The sequence below is a fragment of the Arachis hypogaea genome, chromosome 4 (genome assembly GCF_003086295.3).
Source record: "Arachis hypogaea cultivar Tifrunner chromosome 4, arahy.Tifrunner.gnm2.J5K5, whole genome shotgun sequence".
NCBI classification, from domain to species: domain Eukaryota; kingdom Viridiplantae; phylum Streptophyta; class Magnoliopsida; order Fabales; family Fabaceae; genus Arachis; species Arachis hypogaea.
In genome coordinates this window covers 83,020,583-83,044,775 of record NC_092039.1, presented here as the reverse complement: position 1 = coordinate 83,044,775, position 24,193 = coordinate 83,020,583, and the positions used below count along the sequence as shown (strand labels likewise).

The 24,193-nt window shown below is 37.6% G+C and overlaps 1 non-coding gene across 1 annotated transcript; it reads right to left on the bottom strand.

Annotated features, from left to right (window-relative positions):
• Positions 1-20,475: 20,475 nt before the first annotated feature.
• Positions 20,476-20,579, bottom strand: LOC112798941 (small nucleolar RNA R71). Its single transcript, XR_003200535.1, has one exon. It is a non-coding gene; the product is annotated as a small nucleolar RNA R71 (small nucleolar RNA).
• Positions 20,580-24,193: the final 3,614 nt, after the last annotated feature.

Here is a 24,193-nt window from a genome sequence, read left to right as displayed (position 1 = left end):
TGTGGTGATAATAGTTTCCCGTTATGGTTTTATGGAAGAAAGATTATACGAGAAAACTTGTTATTCATAAAAGTTATTGCAGCAGATTTAAAAAATATTTAAATTTATTCGAAAAGAAATTCTATTGTAGCCAGGATGTTTATGTAAATATAGAAATGAAAGAAACTTGGATATATTTTTATTTTTACTCATTAAAATTTTTTAGAATTGAATGTTAGGTCTCTTATGTGATAATAGTTTATGGTAGGAGATATTTATATATTTTTGTTAGAAATAAATCTTATGCTTTTTCTTTAATTTATAAGTGTCATTTGACTTTTTTTATAAATAAAAATTTATTTTTTAAGAATAAATACCGTGAGTTACACAATTAAATATTATTAAAATTAAAGTTATAGATTTTTTATATTTTGATAATATTTTATAAAAAATATTGTTATTAATAAAAAAATACTGTTTTAATTTTAGTAATATTTTTTAAAATACAATAACTACTGTAATGATCGTAACATAATTATATATATATAATCATGTATATATTATCACTTTAGTTTCTAGCAATAAAATGTTTAATTAATTAGTAGTATAATACATGAAGTCTTTTAAACAATAAACATGTACCGAATGATAATATAAAAATTTTTATATATCAACATATAATTATATATTATTTATTTATCGATTCCTTTTACGAAATATATAAATACCCGTAGAGGTCCTGAAAGGTTATCTCAAAATATATATACAAAGGATGGACGGATTAGGACTATACTATAACTAAGAAGATTAATTGAATGATATATGGACGTTAATCCTAAAAGTCCAAAACCTTAATTTAAAACGTGACTTTATAAACTTCAAAAAATAATAAGAAAGGGCAATGATATTGTTTATTACGTCTCTCTACTAGATTTACTTTTAATTTGCCATAATTTAATTGTATGTAAAGCATTGTATTAGTTATGAGTCTTTGAGGGATTTGTAAAAAGTCTAAACGTCAAGTTCACTGATCTCGTTATGATAATTCAAATTAATGACAAGTGGTCACGTGGTGATGATATAGTACAATAAGAATAAGTTCTGTATAATTTTTGTTTAAATTCAATTTGCACACTCAAAGTTTATAACTTTAATAAAAATATAGAAAAAGCTCAACATCCATATAAAGATTACATGGATATTATTCAAGTACCTTTCACTCTACGCGATTTTTCCCATCCACACACTCGTTTGTTTTACACGCGTTTTATATAACGTATATAACGTAATCCTATTTTGCGTGATCAACCTTTTTCAACGTTCCATATAACATAAACTTTTTTCTTCTTCTTCTTCTTCTTCTTCTTCTTCTTTAACCTAATTAAATTCGTTCTTCTCCTCTATTCGCGTTTTTCTTCTCTGCATTATGGATCTGGATTGACTTCAACGTAATTAGCTTCGTCGTTCATCTTCTTCTTCGTTTTCTTCTTCGATCTGCACTTCTGAATTGAAACAATGAATGAATCAACTTCAAATCAGTTGAATGAGTACGATTTGGATAATTCTTCCGAAACGCATAAATTTGATGAGGTTTGGATTATTGAATTTTAAATTGAATTCAATGGAATGAAATTGCTAATTTTATTTGAAGTGTATTAAATGGACTGAGGTGATCTATATCTGAATTGAATTGAATTGAATTGATAATATGTAATCCTGAGTAACTTTTCTGTTCGGTAAGTACTAAAGAGTTGATTCACCATATGTATGTGTTCGGTTCGGCATGCAGAAATGAGTCTAAAAATAATTAGACGAATATATTCTGTTTTGTTCCCTAAGCACTATAATTATTTTACCGTAATTAAGATTTCAGTTCACCATTATTAAGATTTCGGTTCACCGTGCAGACCAGCTGCGCTATGGATGAAAAATTTGTCCTAAAGGTGGATGGTGGACGAAATTGTGATCATCAACAATGGCTCCAATAACTTGGTAGCGCTCTCAAACATAAATCACACTTTATCACAACTCCGCACAACTAACCAGTAAGTGTACTGGGTCGTCCAAGTAATACCTTAGTGAGTAAGGATCAATCCCACAGAGATTGTTGGTATGAAGCAAGCTATGGTCATCTTGTAAATCCCAGTCAGGCAGATTTAACTAATTTAAGAGATTATTGGTTTTTCGAATAATAATAATAAATAAATAGAAAATAGTTACTCATATAATTCAATGGTGGGAATTTCAGATAGGTTCATGGAGATGCTGTCTTACTTCTGAATCTCTGCTTTCCTACTGCTTTAATCCAATCTTTGTCACTCCTTTCTATGGCAAGCTGTATGTAGGGCATCACCGTTGTCAATGGCTACATCCCATCCCCTCAGTGAAAATGGTCCAAATGCTCTGTCATAGCACGGCTAATCATCTGTCGGTTCTCGATCAGATTGGAATAGAATCCCTTGATTCTTTTGCGTTTGTCATCACGGCCAGCAATCGTGAGTTTGAAGCTCGTCACAGTCATTCAATCACGGAATCCTACTCGGAATACCACAGACAAGGTTAGACTTTCTAGATTCCCATGAATGCCACCATCAATTCTAGCTTATACCACGAAGATTTTGATTAAGGAATCCAAGAGATATGCGCCCGATCTAAGGTAGAACGGAAGTGGTTGTCAGTCACGCGTTCATAGGTGAGAATGATGATGAGTGTCACGGATCATCACATTCATCATGTTGAAGTGCAACGAATATCTTAGAATAAGAACAAGCGGAATTGAATAGAAACTAGTAGTAATTGCATTGAAACTTGAGGTACAGCAGAGCTCCACACCCTTAATCTATGGTGTGTAGAAACTCCATCATTAAAAATACATAAGTGATGAAGGTCCAGGCATGGCCGAATGGCCAGTCTCCAAAACGTCTAAGATCGCATAAACTGATCAAAGATGTGGTCAAAAGACGAATAATAAAATATAACTGAGACCAAAGATGTAACGTGGTCGAAAGACAACTAGTACAATAGTAAAATGTCTTATTTATACTAAACTAGCTACTAGGGTTTACAGAAGTAAGTAATTGATGCATAAATCCACTTCCGGGGCCCACTTGGTGTGTGCTTGGGCTGAACTTGATCTATCCACGAGCTGAGGCTTCTCTTGGAGTTGAACGCCAAGTTGTAACGTGTTTTGGGCGTTCAACTCTGGTTAGTGACGTGTTTCTGGCGTTTGACTCCAGAATGCAGCATGGAACTGGCGTTGAGCGCCAGTTTACGTCATCTAATTACGAATAAAGTATGAACTATTATATATTGCTGGAAAGTTCTGGATGTCTACTTTCTAACTCCGTTGAGAGCGTGCCATTTGGGGTTCTGTAGCTCCAGAAAATCTATTTCGAGTGCAGGGAGGTCAGATTCCAACAGCATCAGCAGTCCTTTGTCAGCCTCCTATCAGAGTTTTGCTCAGGTCCCTCAATTTCAGCCAGAAAATACCTGAAATCACAGAAAAACACAAAAACTCATAGTAAAGTCCAGAAATGTAAATTTAGCATAAGAACTAATGAAAACATCCCTAAAAGTAACTAGATCATACTAAAAACTACCCAAAACAATGCCAAAAAGCGTATAAATTATCTGCTCATCACAACACCAAACTTAAATTGTTGCTTGTCCCCAAGCAACTGAAAATCAATTAGGATAAAAAGAAGAGACTATACTATAAATTCTAAAATATCAATGAATATTAATTCTAATTAGATGAGCGGGACTTGTAGCTTTTTGCTTCTGAACAGTTTTGGCATCTCACTTTCTCCTTTGAAGTTTAGAATGAATGGCATCTATAGGAACTTAGAATTTCAGATAGTGTTATTGATTCTCCTAGTTAAATTTGTTGATTCTTGAACACAGCTACTATTATGAGTCTTGGCCGTGGCCCTAAGCATTTTGTTTTCCAGTATTACCACCGGATATATAAATGCCACAGACACATGACTGGTGAACCTTTTCAGATTGTGACTCAGCTTTGCTAGAGTCCCCAGTTAGAGGTGTCTAGAGCTCTTAAGCACACTCTTTTTGCTTTGGATCACGACTTTAACCACTCAGTCTCAAGCTTTTCACTTGGACCTGCATGCCACAAGCACATGGTTAGGGACAGCTTGATTTAGCCGCTTAGACCTGGATTTTATTTCCTTGGGCCCTCCTATCCATTGATGCTCAAAACCTTGGATCCTTTTTACCCTTGCCTTTTGGTTTTAAGATCCATTGGCTTTTTCTGCTTGCTTTTTCTTTTTCTAAAATTTTTTTTTGCCATTTTTTTTCTTTTTTTTCTGCAAGCTTTTGCTATTCACTGCTTTTTCTTGCTTCAAGAATCAATTTTATGTTTTTTTAGATTGTCAATAACATTTTTCCTTGTTCATCATTCTTTTAAAAGCCAACAATTTTAACATTCATAAAAAACAAGATAAAAAATATGCACTGTTCAAGCATTCATTCAGAAAACAAAAAGTATTGTCACCAAATCAATATAATTAAACTAAATTCAAGGACAATTTTCGAAATTTATGTACTTCTTGTTCTTTTGAATTAAAAAAAAATTCATTTAAGAGAGGTGAAGGATTTATGGAATTTATTCATAGCTTTAAGACATAGTTACTACATACTAATGATCATGAAGTAAAGACACAAAACATAGATAAAAACAAAAAACAGAAAAATAAGAACAAGGAATGAATCCACCTTAGTGGCATCTTCTTCTTTAAGGGCCAATGATGTCCTTAAGCTCTTCTATGTCCCTTCCTTGCCTTTGTTGCTCCTTCCTCATTGCTCTTTGATCTTCTCTAATTTCATGGAGAATGATGGAGTGCTCTTGATGTTCCACCCTTAATTGATCCACATTGTAACTCAAATCTTCTAAGGAAGTGTTGAGTTGTTCCCAATAGTTGTTGGGAGGAAAGTGCATCCCTTGAGGCATCTCAGGGATTTCTTGATGATGAGCTTCTTCATGCGTCTCTTGGGTTCCATGAGTGGGCTCTCTTGTTTGTTCCATCCTTTTCTTAGTGATGGGCTTGTCCTCCTCAATGAGGATGTCTCCTTCTATGATAACTCCAGCTGAGTAACATAGATGGCAAATAAGATAAGGAAAAGATAGCCTTGCCAAAGTAGAGGACTTATCGGCTATTTTGTAGAATTCATGGGAGATGACTTCATGAACTTCTACTTCCTCTCCATTCATGATGCTATGAATCATGATGGCCCGATCCACAGTAACTTCAGATCGGTTGCTAGTGGGGATGAGGGAGCGTTGGATGAACTCCAACCATCCTCTAGCCACAGGCTTCAGGTCCAGTCTTCTTAGTTGAACTGGCTTGCCTTTGGAATCTCTTTTCCATTGAGCTCCTTCCACTCATATGTCCATAAGGACTTGGTCCAACCTTTGATTAAAGTTGACCCTTCTAGTGTAGGGGCGTGCATCTCCTTGCATCATGGGCAAGTTGAACGTCAACCTCACATTTTTCAGACTAAAATCTAAGTATTTTCCCCGAACCATTGTAAGATAATTCTTTGGGTTCAGGTTCTTACTTTGATCATGGTTCCTAGTGATCCATGCATTGGCATGGAACTTTTGAACCATTAAGATTCCGACTTGTTGAATGGGGTTGGTTAGAACTTCCCAACCTCTTCTTTGGATCTCATGTCGGATCTCCGGATACTCATTTTTCTTGAGCTTGAAAGGGACCTCGGGGATCACCTTCTTCTTGGCCACAACATCATAGAAGTGGTCTTGATGGGCTTTGGAGATGAATATTTCCATCTCCCATGACTCGGAGGTGGAAGTTTTTGTCTTCCCTTTCCCTTTTCTAGAGGATTCTCCGGCCTTAGGTGCCATCAATGGTAATGGAAAAACAAAAAAGCTATGCTTTTACCATACCAAACTTAGAATATTGCTCGCCCTTGAGCAAGAGATGAAAGAAGAGAAGAAGAAGAAGAAAATATGGAGGAGAGGGGGAGAGGTGTATTCGGCCAAGAAGGAGAAGAGAGGTTTGTGTTGTGTGAAAATGAAGAAGAATGGAGGGGTTTATATAGTGAGGGTTGAGGGAGTAGGTTCGGCCATTTAGGGTGGGTTTGGGTGGGAAAGAAATTTGAATTTTGAAGGTAAGTGGGGTTTATGGGGAAGAGTGGATGGATGTGAGTGGTGAAGGGGTGATTGGGAAGAGAGATTGAGGTAATTGGTGAAGAGTTTTGGGGAAGAGTGTTTATTGGAAAGAGAGAACGAATGTTGAGAAGAGGGGAGAATATGGTAGGTGGGGATCCTGTGGGGTCCACAGATCCTGAGATTATCCTGTGGGATCCACAGATCCTGAGGTGTCAAGGATTTACATCCCTGCACCAATTAGGCATGTAAAATGCCTTTCCATGCAATTCTGGCATTTAAACACCGAAGTGATGCATGTTCTGGGCGTTCAACGACCATGTGCAGCATGTTTCTGGCGTTGAACGCCAATTCCATGCTTGTTTCTGGCGTTCAACGCCAACTCTCCTCAGGGTGCATTCCTGGCGTTTGAACGCCGGGATGTAGCTTGTTTCTGGCGTTCAACGCCAGATCCCTGCTCTATTCTGGCGTTGAACGCCAGCCAGATGCTCCTTACTGGCGTTTAAACGCCAGTAAGTCCTTCCTCCAGGGTGTGATTTTTCTTCTGCTGTTTTTGATTCTGTTTTTAATTTTAATATTTTTTTCGTGACTCCACATGATCATGAACCTAATAAAACATAAAAGAACAATAAAATAAAAAATAAAATTAGATAAATAAAAATTGGGTTGCCTCCCAATAAGTGCTTCTTTAATGTCAATAGCTTGACAGTGGGCTCTCATAGAGCCTCACAGGTGATCAGGTCAATGTTGTATAGTCCAAACACCAAACTTAGAGTTTGGTTGTGGGGATTCAACACCAAACTTAGAGTTTGGTTGTGGCCTCCCAACACCAAATTTAGAGTTTGATTGTGGGGGCTCTGTTTGACTCTGTACTGAGAGAAGCTCTGCATGCTTACTCTCCCTTGTTATAGAAGGATAGCCGTGTGGCCTAAACACAAGGTAGTCCCCATTCAATTGAAGGACTAATTCTCCTCTGTTAACATCTATCACAGCTTCTGCTGTGGCTAGGAAAGGTCTTCCAAGGATGATGCATTTATCCTCCTCCTTCCTAGTGTCTAAGATTATGAAATCAGCAGGAATGTAAAGGCCTTTAACCTTTACAACACGTCCTCTACTAATCCATAAACTTGTCTTACTGACTTGTCTGCCAATTGTAATGAGAATAAGGCAGGCTGTACCTCAATGATCCCCAGTTTCTCCATTACAGAGAGTGGCATAAGATTTATGCCTGACCCTAGGTCACACAGAGCTTTTTCAAAGGTCACGGTGCCTATGGTACAGGGTATTAAGAATTTCCCAGGATCTTGTTTCTTTTGAGGTAAAGTTTGCTGAACCCATGTATCAATTTCACTAATGAGCAAGGGAGGTTCACCTTCCCGTGTCTCATTACCAAATAACTTGGCATTCAGCTTCATGATGGCTCCTAGATATTGAGCAACTTGCTCTCCAGTTACATCTTCATCCTCTTCAGAGGAAGAATAATCTTCAGAGCTCATGAATGGCAAAGGAGATTTAATGGAATCTCTATGGTCTCTATATGAGCCTCAGATTCCTTTGGATCCTCAATAGGGAACTCCTTCCTGCTTGAGAGACGTTCCATGAGATCTTCCTCATTGGGATTCACGTCCTCTCCCTCCTCCTTGCATTCGGCCAGATTGATTATATCAATGGCCTTGCACTCTCTTTTTGGATTTTCTTCAGTATTGCTTGGGAGAGTGATGAGCGGATAATTTATACGCTTTTTAGCATTGTTTTTAGGTAATTTTTAGTAAGTTCAAGCTACTTTTAGGGATGTTTTCATTAGTTTTTATGTTAAATTCACATTTCTGGACTTTACTATGAGTTTGTGTGTTTTTCTGTGATTTCAGGTAAATTCTGGCTGAAATTGAGGGACTTGAGCAAAACTCTGAAAAAGGCTGACAAAAGGACTGCTGATGCTGTTGGAATCTGACCTCCCTGCACTCGAAATGGATTTTCTGGAGCTACAGAACTTTAAATGGCGCGCTCTCAACGGCGTTGGAACGTAGACATCCAGAGCTTTCCAGAAATATATAATAGTCCATACTTTATTCGGAAATTGATGACGTAACGTGGCGTTGAACGCCACGTACATGCTGCTATCTGGAGTTAAACACCAGAAAAACGTCATGATCCGGAGTTGAACGCCCAAAACACGTCATAACTCGGAGTTTAACTCCAAGTAAAGCCTCAGCTCGTGGATAGATCAAGCTCAGCCCAAGCATACACCAAGTGGGCTCCGGAAGTGGATTTATGCATCAATTACTTACTCATGTAAACCATAGGAGCTAGTTTATTATAAATAGAACATTTAACTAGTGTATTAGATGTCTTTTGACCACGTATGATCTTTGGTCTCAGTTTTGTTTTATTCTTCATCTTAGGAGACTATTGATCACATTCAGGGGGCTGGCCATTCGGCCATGCCTGAACCTTTTACTTATGTATTTTCAACAGTGGAGTTTCTGCACACCATAGATTAAGGGTGTGGAGCTCTGCTGTACCTCAAGTTTCAATACAATCACTATTACTTTTTATTCAATTCTCTTCTCTTCTTATTCCAAGATATACGTTATACTTAACTTTGATGAATGTGATGATCCGTGACACTCATCATCATTCTCACTTATGAACGCGCGTGACTGACAACCACTTTCGTTCTACTCTAGGCCGGGCGCATATCTCTTAGATTCCCCAACAGAATCTTCGTGGTATAAGCTAGATAGATGGCGGCATTCATGAGGATCCGAAAAGTCTAAACCTTGTCTGTGGTATTCCGAGTAGGATCCTGGGATTGAATGACTGTGACGAGCTTCAAACTCCTGAAGGCTGGGCGTGATGACAAGCGCAAAAGAATCAAGGGATTCTATTCCAACCTGATTGAGAACCGACAGATGATTAGCCGTGCTGTGACATAGCATAGGAACGTTTTCACTGAGAGGACGGGATGTAGCCATCAACCAAGGGTGATGCCTCTAGACGATTAGCCGTGCAGTGACAGCACATAGGATCATTTTCCCGAGAGGATTGAAAGTAGCCACCGCTGATGGTGAAGCCCTACATACAGCTTGCCATGGAAAGGAGTAGGAAGAATTGGATGACTGTAATAGGAAAGTAGAAATTCAAGAGGAGCACAGCATCTCCACACACTTATCTGAAATTCCCACTATTGATTTACATAAGTATTTCTATCCCTTTTATTTTCTTGTTATTTTTAATATTCGAAAACCCATAAACCAATTTAATTTGCCTAACTGAGATTTACAAGGTGACCATAGCTTGCTTCATACCAACAATCTCTGTGGGATCGACCCTTACTCACGTAAGGTATTACTTGGACGACCCAGTACACTTGCTGGTTAGTTGAACGGAGTTGTGAATTCAACTGGTGCCATAATAATGATTTCATACAAGTACAAAAGAGCATGTGATCACAATTTCGTCCACCAAGTTTTTGGCGCCGTTGCCGGGGATTGTTCGAGTATGGACAACTGACGGTTCATCTTGTTGCTCAGATTAGGTAATTTTCTTTTCAAAAATCTTTTTCAAAATTTTTCTTTTCTTTTTCGTTTTTCTAATAATGTTTTTCGAAAAAAATTTAATAAAAATACAAAAAAAAAATTAGAAAATCATAAAAATCAAAAATATTTTGTGTTTCTTGTTTGAATCTTGTGTTAATTTTTAAGTTGGGTGTCAATTGCATGCTTTTAAAATTTTTCTTGCATTTTTTCGAAAATCTCATGCATTCATAGTGTTCTTCATGATCTTCAAGTTGTTCTTGACAAGTTTTCTTGTTTGATCTTGATGATTTCTTGTTTTGTGTTGTTTGTTGTTTTTCATGTGCATCTTTGCATTCATATTTTCCATGCATTAAGGATTTCTAAGTTTGGTGTCTTGCATGTTTTCTTTGCATCAAAAATTTTTCAAAATTATGTTCTTGATGTTCATCATGATCTTCAAAGTGTTCTTGGTGTTCATCTTGACATTCATAGCATTCTTGCATGCATTCATTGTTTTGATCTAAAAATTTCATGCATTGAGTATTTTTGTTGTTTTTCTCTCTCATAACTAAAAATTCAAAAATAAAAAAATATATTTTCCTTATTTTCCTCCAAATTTTCGAAGTTTTGGGTTGACTTGGTCAAAAATTTTTAAAATTAGTTGTTTCTTACAAGTCAAGTCAAAATTTCAATTTTAAAAATCTTATCTTTTTAAAATCTTTTTCAAAAATCACATCTTTTTCATTTTTTATTTTCGAAAAATTTCAAAAATCTTTTTCAAAAATATTTTCAAAATCTTTTTCTTATCTTTATATCATATTTTCGAAAATTCACTAATAATTAATGTGATTGGTTCAAAAATTTGAAGTTTGTTACTTTCTTGTTAAGAAAGGTTCAATCTTTAAGTTCTAGAATCTTATCTTGTAGTTTCTTGTTAGTGAAGTAAATAATTTCAAATTTTTAAATTAAATCTTTTTATCTTTTATCTTATCTTTTTCAAAAATTTTATCTTTTTCAAAATTTGATTTCAAAATATCTTATCTAACTTCTTATCTTCTTATCTTTTTAAAAATTTGATTTCAAATCTTTTTCAATCAACCAACTAACTTTTTGTTTGTTTCTTATCTTTTTCAAAACTACCTAACTACTTTTCCCTCTCTAATTTTCGAAAATACCTCTCTCTTTTTCAAAAATTCTTTTTAATTAACTAATTGTTTCAAGTTTTAATTTTAATTTTAATTCATATTTAATTTTCGAAATTACTAACTCCTTTTCAAAAATATTTTCGAAAATCCCTCTCTCATCTTCTTCTATTTATTTATTTAATTACTAACACTTCTCTTCACCTCTCTTCATCTAAGAATCCGAACTTCTTATATCTCTTGTATTTGGATTCTTCCACCCCTTTCTCTTTCTACTAGCATAAAGGAATCTCTATACTGTGACATAGAGGATTCCTCTTTCTTTTCTTGTTTTCTTCTCTTTCATATGAGCAGGAACAGGGAAAAAGGCACTCTTGTTGAAATTGATCCAGAACCTGAAAGGACTCTGAAAAGAAAATTAAGAGAAGCTAAATTACAACAATCCAGAAACAACCTTTCAGAAATTTTCGAACAAGAGAAGGAGATGGCAGCCGAAAATAATAATAATAATGCAAGGAGAATGCTTGGTGACTTCACAAAGCCAACGTCCAAGTTTGATGGAAGAAGCATCTCCATTCCTGCCATTGGAGCCAATAACTTTGAGCTTAAGCCTCAACTAGTTGCTTTAATGCAACAAAACTGCAAGTTTTATGGACTTCCATCTGAAGATCCTTATCAGTTTTTAACTGAGTTCTTGCAGATCCGTGAGACTGTAAAGACGAATGGAGTTGATCCTGAAGTCTACAGACTCATGCTTTTCCCTTTTGCTGTGAGAGACAGAGCTAGAATATGGTTGGATTCACAACCCAAGGATAGCCTGGACTCCTGGGATAAGCTGGTCACTGCCTTCTTAGATAAATTCTTTCCTCCTCAAAAGCTGAGCAAGCTGAGAGTGGATGTTCAAACCTTCAAACAAAAAGATGGTGAATCCCTCTATGAAGCTTGGGAAAGATACAAGCAGCTGACCAAAAGATGTCCATCTGACATGTTTTCAGAATGGACCCTATTAGATATATTCTATTATGGTCTCTCTGAATTTTCGAAAATGTCATTGGACCACTCTGCAGGTGGATCTATTCACCTAAAGAAAATGCCTGAAGAGGCTCAAGAACTCATTGACATGGTTGCAAACAACCAGTTTATGTACACCTCTGAGAGGAATTCCGTGAATAATGGGATACCTCAGAAGAAAGGAGTTCTTGAAATAGATGCTCTGAATGCCATATTGGCTCAGAACAAAGTGTTGACTCAACAGGTCAACATGATCTCTCAAAATCTGAATGGATGGCAACATGCATCCAACAGTACTAAAGAGGCAGCTTCTGAAGAAGCTTATGATCCTGAAAACCCTGCCATGGCAGAGGTTAATTACATGGGTGAACCATATGGAAACACCTATAACCCATCATGGAGAAATCATCCAAATTTCTGCTGGAAGGATCAACAAAAGCCTCAACAAGGCTTTAACAATGGTGGACGCAATAGGCTAAGCAATAGCAAGCCATATCCATCATCTTCTCAGCAACAGACAGAGAATTCTGAACAAAACACTTCTAATTTAGCCAATATAGTCTCTGATCTGTCAAAGGCCACTTTCAGTTTCATGAATGAAACAAGATCCTCCATCAGAAATCTGGAGGCACAAGTGGGCCAGCTGAGTAAGAAAGTTATTGAAACTCCCCCCAGTATTCTCCCAAGCAATACAGAAGAGAATCCAAAAGGAGAGTGCAAGGCCATTGATTTAGTCAATGTGATCGAATGCACAAGGGAAGAGGAGGACGAAAATCCTAGTGAGGAAGACCTCCTGGGACGTCCTTCAAGCAAGAAGGAGTTTCCTATTAAGGATCCAAAGGAATCTGAGGCTCATACAGAGACCATAGAGATTCCATTAAATCTCCTTCTGCCATTCATGAGCTCTGAAGACTATTCTTTCTCTGAAGAGGATGAAGATGTAACTGGAGAGCAGATTGCTCAATATTTAGGAGCTATCATGAAGCTGAATGCCAAGTTGTTTGGTAATGAGATTTGGAAAAGTGAACCTCCTTTACTCATTAGTGAACTACATACTTGGATTCAGAAAACTCTACCTCAAAAGAAACAAGATCCTGGCAAGTTCCTAATACCTTGTACCATAGGCACCATGAGCTTTGAAAAAGCTCTATGTGATCTGGGGTCAGGGATAAATCTTATGCCACTCTCTATAATGGAGAAGCTAGGGATCATTGAGGTACAACCTGCCTTGTTCTCATTACAATTGGCAGATAAGTCCTTGAGACAAGCTTATGGAATAGTAGAAGACGTGTTAGTAAAGGTTGAAGGTCTTTACATCCCTGCTGATTTCATAATCTTAGACACTAGGAAGGAAGAGGATGATTGCATCATCCTTGGAAGACCTTTCCTAGCCACAGCAGGAGCTGTGATAGATGTCAACAGAGGTGAGTTATTCCTTCAATTGAATGGGGACTACCTTGTGTTTAAGGCACATGGCCATCCCTCTGTGACAAAAGAGAGTAAGCATGAAGAGCTTCTCTCAGTTCAAGGTCAAGAAGAGCCCACACAGTCAAACTCTAAGTTTGGTGTTGTGAGGCCACAACCAAACTCTAAGTTTGGTGTTAAGACCCCATATCCAAACTCTAAGTTTGGTGTTGGCAACTACACAACATTGACCTGATCACCTTGTGGCTCCATGAGAGCCACTGTCAAGCTATTGACATTAAAGAAGCACTTGTTGGGAGGCAACCCAATTTTATTTATCTAATTTTTACTTTATTTTGTTTTATTGTTATTTTGTGTTTAATTAGGTACATGATCATGAGGAGTCACGAAAAAAATCAAAAAAATTAAAAACAGAGTCAAAAACAGAAGAAAAAATTTTTCACCCTGGAGGACGCACGGGCTGGCGTTCAACGCCAGTAAGATGCATCTAGCTGGCGTTCAACGCCAGAACAGAGCATCATTCTGGCGCTGAACGCCAGAAACAAGCAACATCCTGGCGCTGAACGCCAGGAATGTGCCCAGAGAGGAAAAACTGGCGCTGAACGCCGGTAACAAGCATGAAACTGGCGTTCAACGCCAGAAACATGCTTTACATGGGCGTTGAACGCCCAGAACGTGCACCAATGGGCGTTTAAACGCCAGAATGGTGTACAAAGGCATTTTACATGCCTATTTGGTGCAGGGATGTAATTCCTTGACACCTCAGGATCTGTGGACCCCACAGGATCCCCACCTACCATATTCCCACCTTACCTTTTAATCCTAATCACACTCTCCTAATCCTATTTCACTCTTCCCCATATCACACTTCCCAAAAACCTTCACCAATCACCTCAATTCCTCTTCCCAACTACCCCATTCACCACTCACATCCATCCACTCTTCCCCATAAACCCCACCTACCTTCATAAAATTCAAATTCAATTTCCCACCCATTCCCACCCAACATAGCCGAATAAACACTACCCCCCTCCTTATAAATACCCTTCCATTCTACTTCATTTTCACACAACACAAACCCCTCTTCTCCCACTTGGCCGAACCTACCTCTCTCCCTCTCTACCATATTTTCTTCTTCTTATTCTTCTCTTCTTTCTTCTCTTGCTCGAGGGCGAGCACTATTTTAAGTTTAGTGTGGTAAAAGCATAAGCTTTTTTTTGTTTTTCCATTACCAATGGCACCTAAGGCCGGAGTATCCTCTAGAAAAGGAAAAGGAAAGACAAAAGCTTCCACCTCCGAGTCATGGGAGATGGAAAGATTCATCTCCAAGAGCCATCAAGACCACTTCTATGATGTTGTGGCAAAGAAGAAGGTGATCCCTGAGGTCCCTTTTAAGCTCAAGAAAAATGAGTATCCGGAGATCCGACATGAAGTCCAAAGAAGAGGTTGGGAAGTCCTAACCAACCCCATGCAACAAGTCGGAATTTTAATGGTTCAAGAGTTCGATGCCAATGCATGGATCACTAGGAACCATGATCAAAGTATGAACCCGAGTCCAAAGAACTATCTCACAATGGTTCGGGGAAAATACTTAGATTTTAGTCCGAAAAATGTGAGGTTGGCGTTTCACTTGCCCATGATGCAAGGAGATGAACGCCCCTACACTAGAAGGGTCAACTTTAATCAAAGGTTGGACCAAGTCCTTATGGACATATGTGTGGAAGGAGCTCAATGGAAGAGAGACTCCAAAGGCAAGCCAGTGCAACTAAGAAGACTGGACCTCAAGCCTGTAGCTAGAGGATGGTTGGAGTTCATTCAACGCTCCATCATTCCTACAAGCAACCGATCTGAAGTTACTGTGGATCGGGCCATCATGATTCATAGCATCATGATTGGAGAGGAAGTAGAAGTTCATGAGGTCATCTCCAATGAACTCTACAAAATAGCCGACAAGCCCTCACCCATGGCACGGCTAGCTTTTCCTCACCTTATTTGCCATCTATGTTACTCAGCTGGAGTTATCATAGAAGGAGACACCTCCATTGAAGAGGACAAACCCATCACCAAGAAGAGGATGGAGCAAGCAAGAGAGACCATGCACGGTTCTCAAGAGATGCATGAGGAAGCTCATCATCAAGAAATCCCTGAGATGCCTCAAGGGATGCACTTTCCTCCCAACAACTATTGGGAGCAACTCAACACCTCCTTAGAAGATTTGAGCCACAATGTGGAACAATTAAGGGTGGAACATCATGAGCACTCCATCATTCTCCAAGAAATAAGAGAAGATCAAAGAGCAATGAGGGAGGAGCAACAAAGGCAAGGAAGGGACATAGAAGAGCTTAAGGACATTGTTGGACCTTCAAGGAGAAGACGCCACTAAAGGTGGATTCATTCCTTGTTCTTTATTTCTTTCTGTTTTCGTTTTTTTAATGTTGTGTTTATTTATGTTTTGTGTCTTTACTTCATGATCACATTAGTATGTAACCATGCCTCAAAGCTATGAATAAATTCCATTAATCCTTCACCTCTCTTAAATGAAAAATGTTTTAATTCAAAAGAACAAGAAGTACATAAATTTCGAATTTATCATTGAATTTAATTTAATTATATTGATGTGGTGACAATACTTTTTGTTTTCTGAATGAATGCTTGAACAGTGCATATGTCTTTTGATATTGTTGTTTATGAGTGTTAAAATTGTTGGCTCTTGAAAGAATGATGAACAAAGAGAAATGTTATTGAGGATCTGAAAAATCATGAAATTGATTCTTGAAGCAAGAAAAAGCAGTGAAAAGCAAAAGCTTGTGCGAAAAAAAAAAGTAGCGAAAAAAAATAGAAAGAAAAAGAAAAAGCAAGCAGAAAAAACCAATAGCCCTTAAAACCAAAAGGCAAGGGTAAATGGATCCAAGTGAAAAGCTGTCCCTAACCATGTGCTTGTGTCATGAAGGTCTAAGTGAAAAGCTTGAGACTGAGTGGTTAAAGTCGTGATCCAAAGCAAAAGAGTGTGCTTAAGAGCTCTGGACACCTCTAACTGGGGACTCTAGCAAAGCTGAGTCACAATCTGAAAAGGTTCACCCAGTCATGTGTCTGTGGCATTTATGTATCCGGTGGTAATACTGGAAAACAAAGTGCTTAGGGCCACGGCCAAGACTCATAAGTAGCTGTGTTCAAGAATCAACATGCTTAACTAGGAAAGTCAATAACACTATCCAAAATTCTAAGTTCCCAGAGACGCCAATCACTCTGAACTTCAAAGGAAAAAGTGAGATGCCAAAACTGTTCAGAAGCAAAAAGCTACAAGTCCCGCTCATCTAATTAAATTAATATTCATTGATATTTTAGAATTTATAGTATATTCTCTTCTTTTTATCCTAATTGATTTTTAGTTGCTTGGGGACAAGCAACAATTTAAGTTTGGTGTTGTGATGAGCGGATAATTTATACGCTTTTTAGCATTGTTTTTAGGTAGTTTTTAGTAAGTTCAAGCTACTTTTAGGGATGTTTTCATTAGTTTTTATGTTAAATTCACATTTCTGGAATATACTATGAGTTTGTGTGTTTTTCTGTGATTTCAGGTAATTTCTGGCTGAAATTGAGGGACTTGAGCAAAACTCTGAAAAAGGCTGACAAAAGGACTACTGATGCTGTTGGAATCTGACCTCCCTGCACTCGTAATGGATTTTCTAGAGCTACAGAACTCCAATTGGTGCGCTCTCAACGGCGTTGGAAAGTAGACATCCAGAGCTTTCCAGAAATATATAATAGCCCATACTTTATTCGGAAATTGATGCTGATGTCTGGAGTTAAACGCCAGAAACACGTCATGATCCGGAGTTGAACGCCCAAAACACGCTATAACTTGGAGTTCAACTCCAAGAAGAGCCTCAGCTCGTAGATAGATCAAGCTCAGCCCAAGCATACACCAAGTGGGCCCCGGAAGTGGATTTATGCATCAATTACTTACTCATGTAAACCCTAGTAGCTAGTCTAGTATAAATAGGATAAGTTACTATTGTATTAGACATCTTTTGACAGTTTAATCTTTAACTGTTTTAGTCTTTGATCATTCGGTCTTTTGATCATTCAGGGGGCTGGCCATTCGGCCATGCCTGAACCTTTCACTTATGTATTTTCAACAGTGGAGTTTCTGCACACCATAGATTAAGGGTGTGGAGCTCTGCTGTACCTCAAGTTTCAATACAATTACTATTACTTTCTATTCAATTCTCTTTTATTCTTATTCCAAGATATACGTTGCACAACACTTTGATGAATGTGATGATCCGTGACACTCATCATCATTCTCACCTATGAACGCACGTGATTGACAACCACTTCCGTTCTACTCTAGGCCGGGCGCATATCTCTTAGATTCCCCAACAGAATCTTCGTGGTATAAGCTAGATAGATGGCGACATTCATGGGGATCCGGAAAGTCTAACCTTATCTGTGGTATTCCGAGTAGGAACCCAGGAATCCGAAAAGTCTAACCTTGTATGTGGTATTCCGAGTAGGATTCCGGTATTGAATGACTGTGACGAGCTTCAAACTCCTGAAGGCTGGGCGTGATGACAAACGCAAAAGAATCAATGGAATCTACTCCAACCTGATTGAGAACCGACAGATGATTAGCCGTGCTGTGACAGAGCATTTGGACCATTTTCACTGAGAGGATGGGATGTAGCTATCAAGAAGGGTGATGCCTCCAGACGATTAGCCGTGCAGTGACAGCGCATAGGACCATTTTCCCGAGAGGATTAAAAGTAGCCATTGATGATGGTGATGCCCTACATACAGCTTGCCATGGAAAGGAGTAAGAAGGATTGGATGAGAGCAATAAGAAAGTAGAGATTCGAAAGGATTCTAGCATCTCCACACGCCTATCTGAAATTCCCACTATTGATTTACATAAGTATTTCTATCCCTTTTTATTTTCTATTTATTATTAATTTTCAAAACCCATAACCATTTAATCTGCTTAACTGAGATTTACAAGGTGACCATAGCTTGCTTCATACCAACAACCTCTGTGGGATCAACCCTTACTCACGTAAGGTATTACTTGGATGACCCAGTACACTTGCTGGTTAAGTTGAATGAAGTTGTGATCATAAATTCCAATAGAGCCAATTTTTAAATCTCATGCAAATACAAAGAGGATCACAATTTCGTCCACCAAGTTTTTGGCGCCGTTGCCGGGGATTGTTCGAGTATGGACAACTGACGGTTCGTCTTGTTGCTCAGATTAGGTAATTTTCTTTTCAAAAAATTTTTTCAAAATTTTTCTTTTCTTTTTCATTTTTTCCAAAATATATTTTCGAAAAAAAATAATAAAAATCCAAAAAAAGTAGAAAATCAAAAAAACCAAAAATATTTTGTGTTTCTTGTTTGAGTCTTGAGTCAATTTTTAAGTTTGGTGTCAATTGCATGCTTTAAAAAAATTTTTCTTGCATTTTTTGAAAATTCATGCATTCATGGTGTTCTTTATGATCTTCAAGTTGTTCTTGGTAAGTCCTCTTGTTTGATCTTGATGTTTTCTTGTTTTGTGTTGTTTGTTGTTTTTCATATGCATTTTTTGTATGTTAAAGTCCATGCATTAAAGATTTCTAAGTTTGGTGTCTTGCATGTTTTCTTTTGCATAAAAAAATTTTCAAAATTATGTTCTTGATGTTCATCATGATCTTCAAAGTGTTCTTGGCGTTCATCTTGACATTCATAGTGTCCTTGCATGCATCATGTGTTTTGATCCAAAATTTTTAAGTTTTGGGTCATAATTGTGTTTTTCTCTCTCATAATTAAATTTCAAAAATAAAAAAATATATTTTCCTTATTTTTCTCATAATTTTCGAAAATTTGAGTTGACTTAGTCAAAAATTTTCAAAATTAGTTGTTTCTTACAAGTCAAGTCAAAATTTTCAATTTTAAAAAATCTTATCTTTTCAAAATCTTTTTCAAAAATTATATCTTTTTCATTTTTTTTATTTTTTTTGAAAATTTCAAAAATTCTTTTTCAAATTATTTTCAAAATCTTTTCCTTATCTTCATATCACATTTTCGAAAACTCACTAATAATTAATGTGATTGATTCAAAAATTTGAAGTTTGTTACTTTCTTGTTAAGAAAGGTTCAATCTTTAAGTTTTAGAATCTTATCTCTTAGTTTCTTGTTAGTTAAGTAATTTTAAAAATTAAATCTTTTTCAAACAAATCTTTTTATCTTTTATCTTATCTTTTTCAAAAATTTTATCTTTTTCAAAATTTGATTTCAAAATATCTTATCTAAACTCTTATCTTCTTATCATTTCAAATTTGATTTTAATATCTTTTTCAACTAACTCTTGGACTTTTTGTTTGTTTCTTATCTTTTTCAAAACCACCTAACTGCTTTTTCCTCTCTAATTTTCGAAAATATCTCATCTCTTTTTCAAAAATTCTTTTTGTTTTAAATTTTAATATTAATCTTATCTTATTTCTAATTTTTGAAAATTACTAACCCTTCTTTTTAAAAATTATTTTCGAATTTTCTATCTCTTCTCTCTTATTCTATTTAACTATTTATTTACTAACACTTCTCTTCACCTCTTTTCATCTAAAAATCCGAACATAATCTATCCCTTGTGTTTGGATTCTTCACTCTTTCTTCTTCTACTAACATAAAGGAATCTCTATACTGTGACATAGAGGATTCCTCTTTCTTTTCTTGTTTTCTTCTCTTTCATATGAGCAGGAACAAGGAAAAAGACACTCTTGTTGAAATTGATACAGAACCTGAAAGGATTCTGAAGAGAAAATTAAGAGAAGCTAAGTTACAACAATCTAAAGGTAACCTTTCAGAAACATTAGAACAAGAGAAGGAGATGGAAGCCGAAAATAATAATAATGCAAGGAGAATGCTTGGTGACTTCACAAAGCCAACGTCCAAATTTGATGGAAGAAGCATCTCAATTCCTGCCATTGGAGCCAACAACTTTGAGCTGAAACCTCAGCTAGTTGCCTTAATGCAACAAAACTGCAAGTTTTATGGACTTCCATCTGAAGATCCTTACCAGTTTTTAACTGAGTTCTTGCAGATTTGTGAGACTGTAAAGACAAATGGAGTTGATCCTGAAGTCTACAAACTCATGCTTTTCCCTTTTTCTGTAAGAGACAGAGCTAGAATATGGTTGGATTCACAACCCAAGGATAGCCTGGACTCCTGGGATAAGCTGGTCACTGCCTTCTTGGATAAATTCTTTCCTCCTCAAAAGCTGAGCAAGCTGAGAGTGGATGTTCAAACTTTCAAACAAAAAGATGGTGAATCCCTCTATGAAGCTTGGGAAAGATACAAGCAGCTGACCAAAAGATGTCCATCTAACATGTTTTCAGAATGGACCATATTAGATATATTCTATTATGGTCTATCTAAATTTTTGAAAATGTCATTGGACCATTCTGCAGGTGGATCTATTCCCCTAAAGAAAACGCCTAAAGAGGCTCAAGAACTCATTGACATGGTTGCAAACAACCAATTCATGTACACTTCTGAGAGGAATTCCGTGAATAATGGGATACCTCAGAAGAAAGGAGTTCTTGAAATTGATGCTCTGAATGCCATATTGGCTCAGAACAAAGTTTTGACTCAGCAAGTCAACATGATCTCTCAAAGTCTGAATGGATGGCAAAATGCATCCAACAGTACTAAACAGGCAGCTTCTGAAGAAGCTTATGATCCTGAGAACCCTGCAATGGCAGAGGTTAATTACATGGGTGAACCTTATGGAAACACCTATAACTCATCATGGAGAAATCATCCAAATTTCTCATGGAAGGATCAACAAAAGCCTCAACAAGGCTTTAACAATGGTGGACGTAATAGGCTGAGCAATAGCAAGCCTTTTCCATCATCTTCTCAGCAACAGACAGAAAATTCTGAACAAAACACTTCTAATTTAGCCAATCTAATCTCTGATCTGTCAAAGGCCACTTTCAGTTTCATGAGTGAAACAAGATCCTCCATCAGAAATCTGGAGGCACAAGTGGGCCAGCTGAGTAAGAAAGTCATTGAAACTCCTCCCAGTATTCTCCCAAGCAATACAGAAGAGAATCCAAAAGGAGAGTGCAAGGCCATTGATGTGATCAATGTGGCCGAATGCACAAGGGAGGAGGAGGACGAAAATCCTAGTGAGTATGACCTCCTGGGACGTCCTTCAAGCAAGAAGGAGTTTCCTATTAAGGATTGATGAGCGGATAATTTATACGCTTTTTGGCATTGTTTTCATATAGTTTTTAGTAGGTTTGAGCTACTTTTAGGGATGTTTTCATTAGTTTTTATGTTAAATTCACATTTCTGGACTTTACTATGAGTTTGTGTGTTTTTCTGTGATTTCAGGTAAATTCTGACTGAAATTGAGGGATTTGAGCAAAACTCTGAAGAAGGCTGACAAAAGGACTGCTGATGCTGTTGGAATCTGACCTCCCTGCACTCAAAATGGATTTTCTGGAGCTACAGAACTCTAATTGGCGCGCTCTCAACGGCGTTGGAAAGTAGACATCCAGGGCTTTCCAGCAATATATAATAGTCCATACTTTATTCGAAGAATGACGACGTAACTTGGCGTTGAACGCCAAGTACACGCTGCTGTCTGGAGTTAAACGCCAGAAAAACGTCATTATCCGGAGTTGAACGCCCAAAACACGTCATAACTCAGAGTTCAACTCCAAGAGATGCCTCAGCTCGTGAATTAATCAAGCTCAGCCCAAGCATACACCAAGTGGGCCCCGGAAGTGAATTTATGCATCAATTACTTACTCATGTAAACCCTAGGAGCTAGTTTATTATAAATAGAACATTTAACTATTGTATTAGATGTCTTTTGACCACAATTCATCTTTGGTCTCAGTTTTGTTTTATCCTTCATCTTAGGAGATCATTGATCACGTTAGGGGGGCTGGCCATTCGGCCATGCCTGAACCTTTTACTTATGTATTTTCAACGGTGGAGTTTCTGCACACCATAGATTAAGGGTGTGGAGCTCTGCTGTACCTCAAGTATTAATGCAATTCTATTGTCTTTTATTCAATTCTCTCTTATTCTTATTCCAAGATATTCATTCGTACCCAAGAACATGATGAATGTGATGATAAGTAACCCTCATTATCATTCTCACTTATGAATGCACGTGATTGACAACCACTTCCGTTCTACATGCAACAAGAGCTTGAATGTGTATCTCTTAGATTCCCCAACAGAATCTTCGTGGTATAAGTTAGATAGATGGCGGCATTCATGAGGATCCGGAAAGTCTAAACCTTGTCTGTGGTATTCCGAGTAGGACTCTATGATTGAATGACTGTGACGAGCTTCAAACTCCTGAAGGCTGGGCGTGATGACAAGCGCAAAAGAATCAAGGGATTCTATTCCAACCTGATTGAGAACCGACAGATGATTAGCCGTGCTGTGACAGAGCATAGGAACGTTTTCACTGAGAGGATGGGATGTAGCCATTGACAACGGTGATGCCCTACATACAGCTTGCCATGGAAAGGAGTAAGAAGGACTGAGTTGAAGCAATGGGAGAGCAGGCGTTCTTGAGCCATACAGCATCTCCATTCGCTTATCTGAAATTCCCACCAATGAATCTGCATAAGTATTCTATCCCTTTTATTATTTCTTCTTTTTATTATTAATCTTCGAAACCATAAACAAATTTAATCTGCCTAACTGAGATTTGCAAGGTGACCATAGCTTGCTTCATACCAACAATCTCTGTGGGATCGACCCTTACTCACGTAAGGTTTATTACTTGGATGACCCAGTACACTTGCTGGTTAGTTGAACGGAGTTGTGAAAGCTGCAGTATTGTGCACCAAGCTTTTGGAGCCATTACCGGGGATTATTCGATTTGTGTGAAAGTATAAATCACAATTTCGTCCACCAAGGATCCAAAGGAATCTGAGGCTCATACAGAGACCATAGAGATTCCATTAAATCTCCTTCTGCCATTCATGAGCTCTGAAGATTATTCTTCCTCTGAAGAGGATGAAGATGTGACCGGAGAGCAAGTTGCTCAGTATTTAGGAGCTATCATAAAGCTGAATGCCAAGTTGTTTGGTAATGAGACTTGGGAAAGTGAACCTCCTTTGCTCATCAGTGAACTAGATACTTGGATTCAGAAAATTTTACCTCAAAAGAGATAAGATCCTGGCAAGTTCTTAATACCTTGTACCATAGGCACCATGACCTTTGAAAAGGCTCTATGTGATCTGGGGTTAGGGATAAATCTTATGCCACTCTCTGTAATGGAGAAGCTGGGGATCATTGAGGTACAACCTGCCTTGTTCTCATTACAATTGGCAGACAAGTCATTGAGACAAGCTTATGGAATAGTGGAGGACGTTTTAGTAAGGGTTGAAGGCCTTTACATCCCTGCTGATTTCATAATCTTAGACACTAGGAAGGAAGAGGATGAATGCATTATCCTTGGAAGACCTTTCCTAGCCACAGCAGGAGCTGTGATAGATGTTAACAGAGGTGAACTAGTCCTTCAATTGAATGGGGACTACCTTGTGTTTAAGGCACATGGCCATCCTTCTATGACAAAAGAGAGTAAGCATGAAGAGCTTCTCTCAGTTCAGAGTCAAGAAGAGCCCCCACAGTCAAACTCTAAGTTTGGTGTTGTGAGGCCACAACTAAACTCTAAGTTTGGTGTTAAGACCCCATATCCAAACTCTAAGTTTGGTGTTGGGACTATACAACATTGACCTGATCACCTTTGTGGCTCCATGAGAGCCACTGTCAAGCTATTGACATTAAAGAAGCGCTTGTTGGGAGGCAACCCAATTTTATTTATCTAATTTTTCTTTTATTGTTATTTTGTGTTTTATTAGGTACATGATCATGAGGAGTCACGAAAAAAATATAAAAATTAAAAACAGGATCAAAAACAGCAGAAGAAAAAAATCACACACTGGAGGAAGCACAGACTGGCGTTC